The 19,093-nt window shown below is 38.5% G+C and overlaps 1 protein-coding gene across 16 annotated transcripts in view; it reads left to right on the top strand.

Moving 5' to 3' along the window:
* The window catches only part of AVL9 (AVL9 cell migration associated), a 77,953-nt gene that overhangs the window by 501 nt on the left and 58,359 nt on the right, over positions 1-19,093 (top strand). The window lies entirely within an intron of this gene.

The following is a 19,093-nucleotide window of genomic DNA, read 5'->3' as shown; positions in this document are numbered from 1 at the left end:
CTTCTTTCTGCTGCCCCTGAAATTGTGTTTTGAGCGGCGGAGTAGCTCTGTGTTGGTATGTTGGGGTTGGTAGGTGTTCAGGTTCTTCGGTGGAGTGGGAGGAGGAATCGAAGGTCAGCCCCACTCAGTTCTTACTCATCTCTGCCTCCATTGACTTTCTGGTGGGTGTCCACCTATAATGGGAGCCTTTAGAAAAATTCAGCACTTGGACTGCGTTTTCAAGGTAATGAGCTCAGTTGGCTTCCACACAAATGCTTAGGGTTGGTTGGAGCCCAGGCGGCGTCGTGGGAAAATCAACTTCCTTTGTTTATCTGTGGAAGCCCTAGAATCCGTCGTGTTTGGGTGGTGTATTGACTCCTCCCCCCTTCCCACTGGGCCTTGCTTCTGCTATTTGATCTTGTCGAGATCTTGCCTTTTGGTGAGAAATTGACCTTTCCAGTTCAGTTGCGATAAGAGAAAGTGTATTTACCGGGCAAAGGAGTGTGCAAATACAAAGTCATTTTTATTGCACTTCTTCACTGAAATAGTGAATGGGAACAATGGAACGTTTGCAGTATATACATTGGAGGTAAGGGAACAAAATAGAAACAATTATTTAATGAGCCCAAACACTGGAAGGCAATGATGTCATAATGTGCGAGTGAACAGGAAATTGAAATGTGTTAAAAATACTGACTAGCACTACCAGGTAATGTAGCATTTCGTTTCTTGCGTTTCACAGAAAACATAACATTCTAGACTTTTACTAGCAAAATTTAAATCCGTTAGAGGATAACCGGAAAGTGGAGTGAAAAGATGGTTGTGATTCTGTGTGTTCTAACCATTGCTTAACTTTATTACTATTTTTTTTAAAGATTTTATTTATTCATTTGAGACACAGAGATAGAGAGAGAGAGCGAGCATGAGCAGTGGGAGAGGGAGAGGAAGAAGCAGACTCCCCGCTGAGTCAGGAGCCCGATGTGGGACTCGATCCCAGGACCCTGGGATCATGACCTGAGCCGAAGGCAGACGCTTAACGACTGAGCCACCCAGGCGCCCCATTGCTTAACTTTAAAGTAGGTACTTTGTTCCTTGTCTCTCAAGGGAAAATGGCATAAAAAGACACCGAAGAGGAAGTGGCGTTATTTAGTGTGGTTTTAAAAAATTCCAAGCAGCAGCAATAGAATATAAGTTTTTAAAATGTGGCCCTATATTTAGAAGAGGGTGGATATTTGAGATTGTATCATGGCATGCAAACACCGTGTTCATTCGATTTTTAATACTTTTTAAATTTTTAATTTAAGTGTAATTAACATAGTGTTATATTAGTTTCAGGTGTCCAATACGGTGATTGAACAATTCTCTACATTACTCAGTGCTCACCAAATAGGTGTACTCTTAATCCCCTTCACCTATTTCACCCATCCCCCCACCCACCTTCCCTCTGGTAGCCACCAGTTTGTTCTCTGTAGATAAGAGTCTGGTTTTTTTTGGTTTCTTTTTTTCCTTGTTTGTTTTGTTTTTTAAAGATTTTTAGTACTTTAAAACTACACATCTTTGATCTTAATTATCACTTTATAACTCACTTTAGATATGGGTAAAGTAATTGAAACTTGGAGGAAGTAAATTGATCTTGCTGAGATCACACTGCAAAACAGTCCTGGAGTCAGATGTAGAATTGCTTCTGGCATCATAGGTGTACATTCTGCTGAGCCATATGGCATTTAGGAGTCTTTTAGGATAAAGAAGTAGGGCCCACTTCCAAACCAAACTGGGACTTTTAAAAAAAAATAAGAAGGAAGGGGTGCTTGGGTGGCTCAGTTGGTTAAGCGACTGCCTTCAGCTCAGGTCATTATCCTGGAGTCCCAGGATCCGGTCCCAGTCCCAGGATGGAGTCTGCATCATCCCTCATCATCCAGCTCCCTGCTCAGCAGGGAGTCTGCTTCTCCCTCTGCCCCTCCCCCCTCTTATGCTCTCTCTCTGTCTCATTCTCTCTTTCTCAAATAAATAAAATAAAAAAGGAGATATTGGTGGGAGAGAGGATAAAATCTTTTACTTTTTACTGTCATCTACATTCAAGATTATGTTTTATACTAGTTTTATTGTCAAAAGTAGTATCACGTATATTCCCAGAAGGAAAAATGATTTTAGGAAACAAATGTAATGTTGCTTAGAGATTAAAGAAAGCTGAACAACAGATTGTAAGATGAAGGAGGCACTTTCAGCTGAAGTAGCACGCTGGATGCCATGGCATTTCACTGGATTTGTTAGGCTTTTGGTTTCAGCATTGAGGTAAAGACAAATGTTTTGTTAAATGAACACTGTGCTGGGAATCAGGAAACCTGGATGACATCCTGGCCTCACAGCTCCCACGACCTCCAGCAAGTCCAAATCGCTTAATTTTTCTGTACCTCATTTTCCTCTACCAGATTTCTTCATGAGAATTTTTTTTTTTTTTAAGATTCTACTTATTTATTTGACAGAGAGAGACAGCGAAAGAGGGAACACAAGCAGGGGGAGTGGGAGAGGGAGAAACACTCTTCCCGCCCAGCAGGGAACCCGATGTGGGGCTCCATCCCAGGACCCTGGGACCATGACCTGAGCCGAAGGCAGACGCTTAACAACTGAGCCATCCAGGTGCCCTTCTTCATGAGAATTTTAGACCTGGCAAGGGTACCTAGAGTTTATTTTATTCCCATCTCCCTTCAATTTACAGATGAGTAAACTGAAACCCAAAAAGGTTAAGCAACTTAAGAACAATTAACTAGTTTGGTGCTATCAGAAAACCAGAACTTGACAATAGTTAAAGCAATTTTAATAGGGGAAGAGAGACCTCAGTATAGAACTGGACTCAACTCGAGACGCCTGGATGCTCTCTCTCTCTCTGGCAAAAATAAGTAATTTTAAAAAATCTTACCCCCCCCCAAAAAAAACAAAATGTGTTAAAAAAGAAAAAAAAGAACTGGTCTCGACTCTGTATATGTGCTGCCAAAGCGAGCACATGGGCTCAACTCTGAATACAAGGAAAAGGAGACATTTATGGTCAAAGGGGGGGGGATGTCAATGGATGGAAAATTACTACATCAGGGGTAAAGGGGGTTTCTAGCTATACCCAGCTAAAAGGATTCTTGCTAAAATTAGATAATGCAGAGAGGAACAAGGAAGCCCAACAAGTCAGGCCCTAGTGGAGAAGAGAGTTCCGAGGAGCCTAACGAAATTTTGGTTAAGGAGAGACTGAGCACTAACGCTGAAACCCAGATGTTCCTAGTCTTTGTAATCAGTCGTTTCTCTTTTAATAGCACTTTTAGGTTGTACGCTCTTAGTAGAAAGGGAAAATACATACCTTGTTGGTTTTTGTTTTTTGTTTTTGTAATCCACATGATGTTTCACAGAGAACAGGGCAATTATTTTTTAATAAATATACTTGTTGAATAGTGTCTGTTCATCTGTGTTGCTGATAGAATGGAAGAAAATGTAAAGGATTCTGCCACAGTGCATTGAAAGATGAAAAATCTAGCATAGGTTCTTTTATTTTTCTTTAAAGTTTTTAATTTTAATTCCAGTATAGTTAATATATGGTGTTATATTATTTCCGATGTATAATATAGTGAAATTCTCATCACCTATTTTATCCATCCACCCACCCCCCTCCACTTTGGTAACCATCAGTTTGTTCTCAACTATAGTTAAGAGTCTGCTTCTTGTTTTGTCTTATTTTCCCCTTTGTTCTTTTTGTTTCTTAAATTCCACATATGAGTGAAATCATATGGTATTTGTCTTTCTCAGTCTGATTTATTTCACTTATTATACACTTTAGCTCTGTCCATGTTTTGCAAATGGCAAGATTTCATTCTTTTTTATGGCTAAATAATATCCCATTATATATGTACCACACTTTATCCATTCATCTATCAATATTGCTTCCATAACTTGGCTGTTGTAATGCTGCAATAAACATAGGTGTGCATATATTCTTTCAAATTAGTGTTTTTGTATTATTTGGGTAAATACCCAGTAATGTGATTACTAAATCATATCGTAGTTCTATTTTTAATTTTTTGAGAAAGCTCCATACTGTTTTCCACAGTGGCTGCACCAGTTTGCATTCCCAATCGGTTATTTTCTTACTGCTGACTGAAAGAAAGCAGCTTTTAAAAATTACACTTACCTCGAGGCAGAGAATGAAGACCTAAGAACCTCGTATTGCAAATCAAACAAGAATTTGCTGTATCTAGTCAAAGTCAAAATGCAGTCAGTAAAAGGGTGATTTTTAGATTGATATTGAGTATTCTCTAGCTTTTACAAGAGTCAAACATTTAATTTTAGTAGAACTTGCATTATTTCTCAGAAAAATTTTGGCTTACTGGTAATCTGTTAATTTTCTATTATTCCTCTAATGAAGGTTTGTTGGATAGATAATAAAATAATTTCTGGACTGTAAAGAGAGTTAAGGTTGGATGAGTGTATAATCTGAAAAACCTTCATTGGAAACCCTCTGCAATATAGCCAGGTTGGGTGTAGGGAATGGTAGCACAGCCATTCCACTCAGACAACAGAGCAAATGAATGAAACACTCTCCCACTGAGTTGGTTGACAAAATTGACAGGTCAGTTCGGTCAAAAAAAATGAAACTTTTGCCAGAGACCTAATTTGTTAAATGGATGTGTAATAGTATTGGAAAAGATAGGAAAATAGTTGAGCTATATTTTTTTCATTTTTTGATTGCCCTGCTTTTTCTCTTAGTTTTTATAAAATATTGATTTTGCCAGATGGAAGAGTATTATAAAGTGTACCAAAATTTCCAATATATGTTATGTTTGTTCTTAAGGATATTCCTCGCTGCTGCAAATCAGTGTCTTTTTATTTTCTTTAAGTTTATTTTTTTGGTAATCTGTACACCCAACATGGGACTTGAACTCAAAACCCTGAGATCAAGAGTCGCATGCTCTTGTGACTCAGCCAGCCAGGCGCCCCTCCTGTCATTTTAGATGTCCTACAACTCTGCTTTCTTAACCCTTCAAAATCCATTTGTTTTGGAAAGTGAGTGCGTTACATTCATTAATTCTTAGAATGTTCTAGAGACTGCTGTTTCTTTAATCAGCATATCAAGTGTTTCAGAGGCTATAATTACATAAGATTTCCCCCAGGATGGATTAATCAACCACTTTATTCTCCAGTTTAAGATTTTACTTACAGGTGTAAAGGATTAAAAGTGCATGGCTCATTGAATTGTGATTCTGACTTAAGATTATTTTAGGTTGTGTAAGAGTGCTTTGTTAAACTACTCTTCCAAGTATTCACAATGCTGTTGGTCTTGTTGATCACTTCTTTCCATACCCTGAGATTATTCATAGTGAAAATTACCATACTCAGTTGTGGTTTGTCATTTTTACATTGAAGTGCACTGAAGTAAAACTTTTGTTTAAAAATAATGCCTTTCAGCAGTCTGCTGGGTTAATAAGCATGATAACTTTACATGGGAAGATGTACTAAATCTTTGTAGACTCTTCTGTTATAAAGGTGCTCAATAGTGGTATAAGGGAGTCAGGTAGTTTCACGTGAACCACAAGGTTAAAGCCATCTTCTAATACAGCTGTGTTGAAGATCCCCAAACTAGACATAGAAGATGGTCATTCATCTTGTATCCTGCATTTTTTTTTTTTTTTTTTACCTTTGAGGCCTTCAGATGTATTTTCTTTTTCTTTTTCTTTTTTTTTTTTTTTTAAGATTTTATTTGGCAGAGAAAGAGGGGAGAGAGAGCACAAGCAGGGGAAGCTGCAGGCAGAGGGAGAAACAGCTCTCCGCTGAGCAGAGAGCCCGATGCAGGGCTCCAACCCGGGACCCTGGGATCATGACCTGAGCCAAAGGCAGATGCTTAACCGACTGAGCCACCCAGGCGCCCCTCTTCAGATGTATCTTAAATGAAAAATTCATTTAAATTAAAATGAACATCTGACTTTATCACTTGATCATTTTTTCACTTAGATTTGTGGGAGTGAATTCTTCTGTAGGTTAACAGGTTAGTTTCTAGTGATGATTATTCTGGTTTATTGATATACTTAACATTTAGATCATTTTAAGTGAAAGTACTAACAACATGACATTTAAAATAGTTTTGAAATATTTATCCATTCAACTCTTTTGCTGAACTTTTTTTTTTTTTAATGTTTTATTTATTTATTTGACAGAGACACACACAGCGAGAGAGGAAACACAAGCAGGGGGAGTGGGAGAGGGAGAAGCAGGCTTCCCACTGAGCAGGGAGCCCAATGCGGGGCTCGATCCCAATCACGACCTGAGCCGAAGGCAGATGCTTAATCACTGAGCCACCCAGGCGCCCCTGAACTTTTTTTTTTTTAATTTAGCATTTGGCAAAGGACTCTTCTTCCTTAAAAACTCATCTGCAATACCTAGGGGGAATAATAAGAGAACAAAAACTCTTTGATGTGATGTAATTTATGGACACCTTATCTATAGTAGTTTGTTATAGATTATGTGTTCCAGACTTTTGTTCCTTATTTGTGGTGGTAAATATGTAAACTGTATTTGTTAGATTAGCATGAGTTTTGGCAAAATAAATAAATATCATACTTTTTGGTTCTTTCATAAATAGATTGGAACTTTTTTTTTTTTGAGAGGGAGGGGGAGGTCTGAGGGAGAAGGAGAGAATCTCAAGCAGACTCCACGCTGAGCACAGAGCACAGCTTGATCCCAAGACGGTGAGATTATGACCTGAGCCAAAATCAAGAGTTGGAGTCTTAACAGACTGAGCCACCCAGGCGCCCCAGATTGGAACTTTTTTAAACACTGAAATTAATAGGGAATTGTTATTTTCCAAAGTGATATCATAAAAAGTTGGAATTATTACTGATTTTTTACCACTGTTCTGATAGAGTTCATAGTTTTGTATACATAGCTAGCAGTTTTAAATTCTTGAATAAACTGGTTTTACCAGGATGTACTTCTTTAAAAAATAGAATTATGAAAGAACTAGGAATCATGTTTATACTAGTTCCAAGGTGAATAAAGCAACTGAAGCAGGGAAGAGAAAAGGACATTTCCCTCTTGGTCTAGGTGGGCTGATCATGGGAAAATCTCCATGAGTAGCAGAATGTTATATTGCAGATTCAGAGCTGGGTTTAGGAGATTGGGGGGCGGGGGGGGTTGATTTGTTAGGGTAATAGTGCCAAGCCCTGACCCATTGAGGTTTTGGTGACAGATGGCTGCCCGACAAGCATGTAGTTTTGGCACCTGCTGTTGATGGAATCCTGTGGTGACCACGCTGAAACGTTGGAGTATTGTTTGTGATTCTTGTTGGAATATAAGCCGTTTGGAACAGAAAGAACAAACTTTTGGGGAGTTAGAGGTTAGGGAAGGAATAATATCTAAAGATTCTTTTTAGCTACTCAGAGAAACTGTCCTGAAAAAAGATTTCATTTTCTAGCCCTCCACTGGCATTTTCATTTCTTGAACTTGAATAGTTTGGTAGAGGTTTTTTTCTGATTTTAACCATGCTTTTATATACCAAAATTATGAAAATCTGACTTTTCAGGGCTGGAACCTTAGCAGTGGAATAGTTTTCTTTTAGGCATTGGCATCACAGCTAACAAGGGTGGGTGTCAACCTATGTAATGGAAGTTTAGAATATGTAGAAGATTCTTTTATCTTCTTATAATTCCAGCCAGCTAGCTAAAAAGTGCCTAATAGAGCCTAAATTTCTTTGGCTTAAGTCTTTGATTCCCTAGTAAAATGCTTATGTTTTGTGAATAACCTTCTCCCTTATGGTATAATGTGATTCACATCCTTTGAGGATCATGGATTTTGCTAGATAAGGGCAGTCTGCAGAAGGGCTCTGGTCTAGTGGGGATGGGCACTACAAGGGGAAGATAAAGACATAGAGAAAGAGGAGTCTTTACTTAATAATTTTGAGAAGGGGGCGCCTGGGTGGCTCAGTTGGTTAAGCGACTGCCTTCAGCTCAGGTCATGATCCTGGAGTCCCTGGATCGAGTCCTGCATGGGCTCCCTGCTCAGCGGGGGGTCTGCTTCTCCCTCTGACCCTCTTCCCTCTTGTGCTGTCTCTCATTCTCTCTCTCTCAAATAAATAAATAAAATCTTTAAAAAAAAATAATAATTTTGAGAAAGACTGGCCCTGTTATGTTCTTTGCTTAAGATACCATCAGGTTAAAACTTTGGTTTGTTCATAGGATATTTTTAGAGGATGTTATTTAAATTGATCTTTTGGGCAATTTTTAAATCATTCCAGTTATTTTACAAAACAGCATTTCTTATCAGAAATAATATGTACTCACTAGTAAAAAAGTGAGAAAATATAGGGAAGAAAAAAAGAAAACTAACACTTAAAATCCTATATCCTAAAAAAATCTGCTCTTAACCTTGATGACTATCCCTGCAGTTCTCCAGTTACTTTTTTTTTTTTACAAATGTACATAACTTTTTCCAATAACATTATACTGTAATCAAGTTTTATGACCTGCCTTTTTTATGTAACTGTGCCATTAATATCTTTTCATATTAATAAATATTGAATTATGGCATTTTAAAATAGCTAAATAGTATTTTGGGGAAATTTTTAATTATTCATTTTAGACATTTAGGTGGTACTCCACAATTTTTTGCTATTTTGAATAGTGTTACAAAGAACATCCTTGTGGTGGAATTGTTGCTCCTTTTTGCCTAAATACGGAGATTTCATTTTAAGCCGTCTTTTTTTCATGGAGATCTTGGTAAAACGGATTTTGAAGCAGAACATGCTGAACACAATTTAAGTTATAAGTTAGTCGGGATGATTCTGCCTTCATAACAAATGTTACTTGTACTGGGGCATTCTCGGTTTATTTTAACATAGAGTATTTCGCACATGCCTTCTGACTCAGCTGGGCTTTTGATAGAGAGGGAGATGACAGAGAAGTTAGCAGCCACTCTTCAGTGTTGACCCAAACACGGCGTCGCAGGGTTCAGCTCCCCCTCCCTGCTTTCTTACTTGTTGCTTTTTTTCTTCCGTAGACTGGGAGACTCCATCTTCTAAATATATTAGAACTGTGTATGAAATAAAATGACTTAGTCATAGGTTTTAAAGAAGACCTAAAGCCTTCTTACTTTATGATAGTTGGTTAGATGCTTTTCTTGCTTATTTCTGGTTCTTGACAGTGGTCTAGGTAATAATCAGAAATCTGACTTCTGAATAAACTATGTTTGGGTTAGATTTCAAATATGGTATTCTGCACTTAACATTTTCTTCCTCCAGTTGATGCTCATTGTCACAATGTATATTAAGTATTTATGTATGAGGAAATGACTGCAGGGTTGTTAATGAAACCTGTTCCTGCCCCCATGGCTTTCACAGGTGATATTAGTAATTTGTTAGACTCTGATGGGGATAGTGCACTACCAGAAGTTGAAATCTTTTTTACCATGTAAAAATTCAGTATAAAAATGTTAAAAAATAAAATTACATATAAAAGATTGCTAAGGTGGGGCCCCTGGGTGGCTCAGTCGGTTAAGCATCTGCCTTCGGCTCAGGTCATGATCCCAGGGTCCTGGGATGGAGCCCCACATCGGACTCCATGCTCGGCGGGAAGCCTGCTTCTCCCTCTCCCACTCCCCCTGCTTGTGTTCCCGCTCTTGCTGTATCTCTGTCAAATAAATAAATAAAAGTCTTAAAAAAAAAAAAAAAGATTGCTAAGGTAGAGTTCATTAAAATAAATGGATTTAAATCTTTTGTTAGGGAGTTGTTTTTTTTTAAGATTTTTTTAAGACTCTCCCTCTCCCTCTGCCCTCCCTCCCCCCCACCAAATAAATAAATAGATCTTTAAAAAAAAGAGAGAAGAAAATGACCAGTTTCTGTCATTCCACCATGTTTTATACAAATCCTTGTCACATCTCTTCCATTGTAGAGGAACTTTGTATATAGTATTCCTAATATTCCTTTGTACTTTCAGCTCTGATAGATTCTCTTTTATCACTCTGCTTGAATAATAGCAAAGTATATCTGGTAATTAAGATGCCTGAGTTTTAGGGCGCCTGGGTGGCTCAGTTGGTTAGGTGACTGCCTTCGGCTCAGGTCATGATCCTGGAGTCCCGGGATCGAGTCCTGCATCGGGCTCCCTGCTCAGCAGGGAGTCTGCTTCTCCCTCTGACCCTCCACCCTCTCATGCTCTCTCTCTGTCATTCTCTCTCTCTCAATAAATAAATACCTTTAAAAAAAAAAAAAAGATGCCTGAGTTTTAGTTTGACGCTAATGGTTATTAGATGTGTAACCTGGGGCAAGTTGCCTAATGTTTATGGACTTCAGTTTCTTCATCTGTAAAATGAGGGTTTTAAAATAGATGATTGCTAAGATTCCCCTTCACTTACATTATTATAAGCTGAAATCAACAAACATTTGCTAAATACCCATCATCAGAGTCTACATTCAGAAACATACCCTTCAATTCAACAGGCAGAACTAGTGGTTGTTTTTTTTTTTTTTTTTTAAAGATTTTATTTATTTATTTGATAGAGAGAGAATGAGAGAGAGCACGAGAGAGAAGAGGGTCAGAGGGAGAAGCAGACCCCCCGTTGAGCAGGGAGCCCGACGTGGGACTCGATCCCAGGACTCCAGGATCATGACCTGAGCTGAAGGCAGTTGCTTAACCAACTGAGCCACCCAGGCGCCCAGAACTAGTGGTTGTTGATAGCAGTCTGAAGAGAGGAACTTTCTGGGATGATGATAATTCTGTGTCTTGATGGAGTGGTTGCCTGTAGCTGTATAAATTATCAAAACCAATGAACTCTGTACACTTAAGATCTTTGCCTTTTATACTTTGTAATGTCACCTCAAATGTAAATAACTTAAAGTTATTTTTTAGGGCTGGCTCAGTCCACAGAGCTTGCAACTGTTGATCTTGGGGTTGTGAGTTCGAGCTCCATGTTGGTATAGAGATTACTTAAAAGTATTTTTAAAAAAGGTTTTTTTAACTTTTCTCCTTGTAAAAAATCACAAAATTCTTCATCCTTCAATACTTTTGAAAGAGCTATTTCAGGGGCACCTGGGTGGCTCAATGGGTTAAGCATCTGCCTTTGGCTCAGGTCATGGGTCCTGGGATCAAGTCCTACATCAGGCTCCCTACTCAGCAGGGAGTCTGCTTCTACCTCCCCGTTTGCCCCTCTCCCTGCTTGTACTCTCTTTCTCTCTCAAATAAATGAATAAAATCTTAAAAAAGAAAGGACTATTTCAAAAACTGTTATTATATGATTTTCTTCGTTTAAACTCCTATTTGTTCAGAGCTAGGACTTAGCAAAAATTCTCCATTTGCAGTCTCTTGATTTTGAGCCTTAAAAGTGATAATTGAGAAAAAAAAAAGAATAGCTCAAAGAAACAATGGCTCAATCATTTTTTATGTCCTGTCTTCATGTATTGTGTTAAATAAGCATGGTATCTTCAGAGACATAAAAGCTATAACTTAATACAAAAACCCAGACATCTCTTAGATGCCAATATAACTTACGTGCTGAAAGCATAAATTTCCATTAAGTACAGTGATTTTCTCCACTCTTTGTAAACAAGTTATAGCAAAGATTCTAAATTCCACAAAGTATGCCCTAAATATAATTCCTACCTTCGTGAATGATTTAAAAAACTAATAAGAGCTTATACCAATATAAAGTTTAGTCACCATGCAATTTATCATTGCTATTCTATGAAAATATTAGCAATAATAATAGCTGCTGTTTATGGAATGTTTGCTATATACTGAGTACTGTGCTAGTACAGGAACACAAGCAGGGGGAGTGAGAGAGGGAGAAGCAGGCTTCCGCTGAGCACGGAGCCCGACACGGGGCTCGATTCCAGGACCCTGGGATCATGACCTGAGCTGAAGGCAGACGCTTAACGACTGAGCCACCCAGGCGCCACAGCAGTATTTGATTTTCTTAAGGTATAATTTATCAACAGTAAAGTATATACAACTTATGGGCACAGCTTGATTGATTTTTACGTACACACACATCCGTGTCATCACCCTCCAGATCAAGAGACCGAATTAATTCCAGCGCTTCAGAAGATCCATGCAGGCGCCCCCTCCTGGTCATGACTTGCCTGAAGGTTACCACTATTCTGACCTGTCACCATAGATTTGTTGGTAGTGTCTGTATAATATTATATTTGTATGCCATCCTTGACCCTTTCTCCTGTTAATGGACATGTGAGTTGTTGTTCCCAGTTTGGGGATATTACAAATATAACAACGTTTTACTTTAAAATTTAAGTGGTTTTTTTTTTTTTTAACAGGTTTAAGTTTATGAAAGTTGGTTTTTTTTTCATGTAGTTATACACATTTGTGCTATATGACCAAAGTGTTTATTTTACTTGGAACCTTGGATAATATAGGAGTTCTGGATTTCTGTAACATAAAAGACCTAGAGAGTCAAATACATTTAAGATCCTTCAAAACTATTTTTTACTTCTAAGTAAGAGCTCATAATTAGTAAGTACATTTGAAGCTATCTTTACCAAGCTTTACATAAAGTAGCACTTAGTACAAAACTAATCTGGTGTTACTGGAAATAAATGGCACTTTATTTCTCTGAAACACAAACTCATTGACTCCATATCTGATGGCATTTCTGATTTGTGAATTGTAGGTCTGCAAATAATGATATTTCTTTTTTTTTTTTTTAAGATTTTATTTATTTATTTGAGAGAGAGAATGAGAGAGAGCATGAGAGGGAAGAGGGTCAGAGGGAGAAGCAGACTCCCCGCTGAGCAGGGAGCCCGATGCAGGACTCGATCCAGGGACTCCAGGATCATGACCTGAGCCGAAGGCAGTCACTTAACCAACTGAGCCACCCAGGCGCCCAAATAATGATATTTCGATGAATGCCAAATCCTTTTAATAATGCTGTTTATTCTCAGATATATTTGAAATGAATGGAGATGAATACTTACTAGTAGAGTTTGTCAATTTCACTCTTCATATGTAAAGATTTTTCCTTCCTGGAAGAAATAATTTTACAAAGAGCATGGCTCTGTAAAGTCTTTTATAAACTTTTAATTGGCTTTGTATACATAGTTTAATGTTAGTGAACATGTATATGTAAAGTTTCAGTGGTTTTAAAGTAGAAAAACAGCAAAATGAAGTCTTAATTTTAGTTCTTCAAGTGCCTTTAGTATGAAAATCAGCTTCCCTCATATTATGTAGTTAATATTGATAAGCAAAATGTCATGTTCTTCCATATAATGGAGCTTTTTAAAAAAGATTTATTTATTTGAGAGAGATAAACTCATAAACCTGAGATCAAGAGTCACATGCTCTTCTGACTAAGCCAGCCAGGCACCCCTAAAAAAGTTCTCTATTTAAATTAAAATACACATCATCTGTTTTCTTGTTCATAATCCAAGTACCTCAACTGTTTTTTTTCTTTTTTGTTTTTTGTTCTGTTTACAGTCTTGAGGCCTTTTATTTATTTTATTTTTTACACTTATCCTGCCATGAATTCCTAAAGAATGGGTTCCAGCAGCTGAGGCTCCTTTCCATTGGTTCTCACAAAGTGTGCTTCTCTGGGTGGAGCAGGCTGGCACTTAACTTCAGTTGAACCCGAGTACGTCTGTCTTTGGCTTCCTTTTTTTTCTGGTCATTTTCCTTCACATGCTTCAGGAAGCTATCTTGGATCTTTGAGTGCTTAATATGCTCGGTACTTAGGGGCACCTGGTTGGCTCCCTCCGTTAAGCATCTGACTCTTGATTTCGGCTCCTGTCTAGATCTCAGGGTCGTTAGTTCAAGCCCCGTATTGGGCTCCATGCTCACTTAGAAAGAAAAAAGTATGCTCAATACTTACATTAATTCTCTTGACAAGAATCTTGCTCTTGTTTGTTTACAATGCCAACAGCATGCTGGATAACACTATAGGCTCTTTCAGTGTTGCCATGGTAACATTTGTGGGGCATTCAGTTTTGAACAGTGCTCATTCCCTTCATGTCCACAGCATCACCTTTCTTGTAGATTCACATGTATGTGGCCAAAGGAACAATTCCATGTTTTTGAAAGGCCTAGAGAATATAGCTGGTGTCTCTCTTTTTCCCTTTGTGTTGGTCATTTTGGTGAATTACTAGAAGATGACAGTTCTAGTCAAAAGGCCCAAGTACCTCATCTTAAAGGAATGTGGATTAGTATAATAGTTCTTTAATGCTAGAAAAAATAGGACTGGCAGCCTTTATTCACTTAAAGATATAAAAGCACATGTTTTAAACTAAGGTACTTGTTTCATTTAATTTTTGTTCTGTTTCCATTTAATTTTAAAAACAATAAAACTTGGTTTTTTGTTTTTGTTTTTTTTTTTTTTTTAAAGATTTTATTTATTTATTTGACAGAGACACAGCGAGAGAGGGAACACAAGCAGGGGGAGTGGGAGAGGGAGAAGCAGGCTCCCCACGGAGCAGGGAGCCCGATGCGGGGCTCAATCCCAGGACCCTGGGATCATGACCTGAGCCGAAGGCAGACGCTTAACGATTGAGCCACCCAGGCGCCCCTAAAACTTGGTTTTAATTGGTAGGTCTCAGTAGTACCATTGCACTTTTACAGTATACACTTTATTTTTCTAGGCATCCAGTGCACTCATGAAACTATAAAATAATGTATCATGCTGAGGTAGAGGAATGCTAAGCACAGTCTGTTTCAGAAATAAACCCTGACAAGTATAGTCATTTGCCAACTTTTTAAGAGACTAAAGAGGTAAAGTGCCAGTTCTCTTGTAATGTTGACTGTTCTAGAGATTTGGCAAAGCAAATAACTTCAAGAAGACATGTCTTCTCCATCCAGGGTTTTCTTTAAAGAGAAAAACATGACAAGGCCTTGACTTTGGTGCCTAAAATGTTTTAACTGTTAAGAAAATAAACACCCATGCTTCTGAGTTAAGGGTGGGTGGAATCCCTGAGGTGCCTAGAAAGGGGGGAGAGGCGGAGCAGCTGACTCAGCATCTCTAGGAAGCATACCTCTTACGCCATCAGTATCTATGAGCACTACAGATGTGTTTAATTTGTGTGCTCTTTGGCATAGTGGCTTCTATTAGTTGTATGGTTCTCTACAGTGGAATGGATGTTTCATTGTTAGAAAGCAAACAGAGGGTACTTTTGAAGTACTCAGAGTTCACACCAGAAGACTATGTTACTGTTTTGTTGTTTTCTCAATCTTTTGTTTTTGAGGACCACAAAAATGCAGTCTGACTCATGGACACCTTTTTTTTTTTTTTTTAAAGTAGGCTCCATGCCCATTGTGGGGCTAGAACTCACAACCCTGAGATTAAGGGTCACATGTTCTACTGACTGAGCCAGCCAGGTGTCCCTAGGGGATACCTTTACAGTTTGATTTGTAAACTCTGAAAATGGGTGGTAATTTTTACCATTCATGGTGTGAACAAATATTACCATTTCTTACATAGTTCATTTAGCCTTTTAATTCCTTGTGATTAGAGCATCTTTATTCTGCCTTTACGTTTTATAAATCAGCCGTTGTCTCTTCCCCCTCTTCTGCTACAACCATGGAAGTATATAAAATGCTACTACTAATTGGGATAAAAATAGACTCAGTCACATGAACATGAGTTGACAAAAAAGAGATATTTGACATCTGCAGGATTTAATAACCTTACCTTTTGGGGAGACATCTGGTATATCTGTCACACATAGTATGTTCTGAAGTCCTACTAGATCTTTTTTTTTTTTTTTTTTTTTTTAGAGGTGGGGAAGGGGCAGAGACAGAATCTTAAGCAGGCTCTATGCCCAGCTCCACTAGAGGCAGGGCTGGATCTCACAACCCTGATGAGATCAACACCTGAGCCAAAATCAAGAGTCCGACACTTAATCAACTGAGCCACCCAGGCACCCCCAGATACTTTTTTTTATCTCAAATTTAACTTAAGAGTTGGGCTGTGAGGGGTGCCTGGGTGGCTCAGTCCATTAAGCAGCTGCTTTCGGCTCAGGTCATGATCCTGGGGTCTTGGGATCAAGCCCCACATCCAGCTCCCTGCTCAGCGGAGAGCCTGTTTCTCCCTCTCCATCTGCCTGTCACTCTGCCTACTTGTGCTCTCTCTCTGTCTCTCTCTCTGTCAAATAAATAAATAAAATCTTTAAAAAAAATAAAAAAAGAGTTGGGCTGTGAACTTTCATTATTTAATAGTAACCCTACTGGATGATAATCATTCTGTTTCTTTTTTTTTTTTTTTAAGTCTTTGGAGATTTACTTTGGTTTTGTCAATGATTTTTCACATAGACTTAGGGCTGCCATATACACCTGTACAGACTTTGCACAGCGTAGCTGCAGGGAGAACCCTTCCTGTCAAGTGTATTGCTGGTGGTTCCCACTGGAGTTGTGCAGTGAGGCAGCTTACTATAGCTACCTTTACTTTTCTTTTTTTTTAAATTAACATATAATGTATTATTTGTTTCAGGGGTAGCTACCTTTACTTTTCATGGTATTGCTTAGTTTAATTAGCATTATTGTCTAAATTGCCTTTTGATTCAACTAAGTATTTGAGAATCTCAGATAACTTCCATGAGAATTCCTCTTAAGCCTCTGTGCCATGAACTGTGTCTGTCTGGATTATTTTGGACATATCCAAAGAGGAGCTTATAGAGTAGTAAGTATTTAAAATATGAAGATTGTACGATTTAAGATTTTACAGTCCCAACGATTGGGAAATAACACAGTCTTTTTTTGTTTTGTTTTCCCCAGACACCAACTGGGTATCCTACAATTCAATCCTATTCTGCACTAACTACCCAGAGTTAGTGTCAAACTCCACAAGTTTAAGGACACAGTCCCCCAAGATACCCTCACTTGAGATGCCAGTCCTGAGTCCAGTTTAGCCACAAATTCAGGGGTTTTCATGCCCCCATCTCAGGTTCTGTAATTTGCCAGAACAACTAGAACTAAGGAAAACACTGCTTACCTTTACTGGTTTATTATAAAGGACACAACTCTGGAACAGCCAAGTGAAAGAGGTGCATAGGACCAGATGTGGTGGATGGGGTACAGAGCTTCCATGCCCTCACTGGAAATGCTAGCCTTCTGGCACCTCCATTGTCCTCACTAACCCAGAATCTCCGAGTCCTATTGTTTAGGGGATTTTTTTTTTTTTTTAAGATTTTATTTATTTATTTGACAGAGACACAGTGAGAGAGGGAATACAAAGCAGGGAGCCCGATGTGGGGCTCGATCCCAGGACCCTGGGATCATGACCTGAGCCAAGGGCAAACACTTAATGACTGAGCACCCAGGCGCCCCTGTTTAGGGGATTTTATGGAAGTTTCATTACATAGGCATGATTGATTTAGTCATTAGTTATTGGTACTTAATTGTACTTAATCTCCAGCCCCTCTGCCCTCCCTGGACGTCTGCCTTTCTGATGACCAGGCCCCATCCTAAAGCTATTTAGTAGACCCACCACTACCAAGTCCCCTCGTTAGATAAACCCAGATACAGTGGAAATTGTCTTGTAAATAACAAAAGGTGCTCCCTTTTGCACTCAGGAAATTCCAGGGTTTTAGGAGTTGTAGGCCCAAAACCAAGGACAGGACCCAGTATATATTTTTTATTATGCCATACATGAATAGTACTAAACAATTTATAAAGATGTAAGGAGAAAAAAAAAAACCTTGAAAAAAATGTTCAACAATAGAGGATTGATTAAATAATGAAACAATACTAAATCACCATGAAAATTGTTGTCTATGTGTAGATACAGAATGGAGTTTGTGAACTGTTTTGAACTTGATTAGCATCTTCAGCAGTTTCCAAATGCAAGAATTTAGTGGTAGCAAGTAGCACCAGCAGAAGAATTCTAGAGAGCTGACAACACAATACAGGCAGTGTACAATTTATGAAAAAGTTGTGCCCCAAAAGTTAGCTGTTTGAAATTTTGAACACATTCTACCTGTTAAGAAACAAAAATTCAACTGAGTAAATGTGAAGATCTAATTGGCTTGGGACGCCTGGGTGGCTCAATTGTTAAGCATCTGCCTTTGGCTCAGGTCATAATCCCAGGGTCCTGGCTCCCTGCTCAGCGGGAAGCCTGCTTCTCCGTCACCCCCTGCTTGTGTTCCCTCTCTCACTGTGTCTCTTTCTGTCAAATAAAAGCTTTTTTAAAAAAAAAAAATCTAATTGGCTTTATTAAGCGATTTGTTGAATCGGGTAGCATCCCACCTAGCAAGTTGGGGGGAACTCCAAGGAGTTATACAGAATGGAAGGATTTTATAGAAGGAGGGTAGGGCAAGGAAGTTATTAGCAAAAGAGAAGGAAGGATTGTTCCAGGGCCCGGTCACTTTCCCTTGGGAGAAGGAGGGGGGGCGGTGTTCTGTTAGGTGAATCACCTCATCTTCCTTTGTGGGGATAGAGAGGGCCCATATGACAGATTACCTCATAGGGTGCTGATCAGAAAGTTTCAGACTCACTAGTTAAGACTACATTTTGTGGGGAGGTTGGAATTTATGGTTAGGTGTTAAGTATTAAGCCCAGTTTGGTGACTTGGCCTAAGTGGCTTGGGCCTGTGGGTTTCCTTTTAACACCCCAAAGAAACAATATTATAAGTACTGTGGGCCCAAGTCAGCCTAAAGCCAACCTAATTTTACCCATGGAATTCTTGGAGTATATGTAGTATCTACACTTAAAACAGTTTTATGAGTTGACTTCCTTTTAAGTTCCAACTAGAGTCACCCAAAACAGATCTTCATTCAGTAGAATGAGTTGAGAGAATATATGGAACATAGCAAAGAATCAGATATTAAACTCTGGCTGTTGGTAACTTGTTAACTAAGTCTTCAGAAAAGAAGACAGATTTCTGTATCTCCCTTTGTGTCCAAAAGGATAGGATGGAAATAAGATTTCCTTCAAAAGCTAGGAGCTATTTGTGGTTATCTTTTTTTTTTTTAACTCCAAAAGAAATGCATATCCATTTAAAAATAAATACCAGTTTACTTAAAAGTAATGATAATCTCAACTTATTGCCAAGTGATGCAGAAAAAGTGCATGTATATACATGCAACACAGATAAAGCACATGTGGCCAAAAAATTAGTTTGTGAATATAGATGATGTTTATAAGGTTGTTTATATCCTTTCAAC

This window comes from Mirounga angustirostris, unplaced genomic scaffold, assembly GCF_029215605.1.
Source record: "Mirounga angustirostris isolate CCGP_5_RB_7025 unplaced genomic scaffold, mMirAng1.0.hap1 SCAF_12, whole genome shotgun sequence".
Lineage (NCBI taxonomy): Eukaryota > Metazoa > Chordata > Mammalia > Carnivora > Phocidae > Mirounga > Mirounga angustirostris.
The sequence above is the reverse complement of the archived record's forward strand: the minus strand, read 5'-3'. Positions and strand labels throughout refer to the sequence as shown.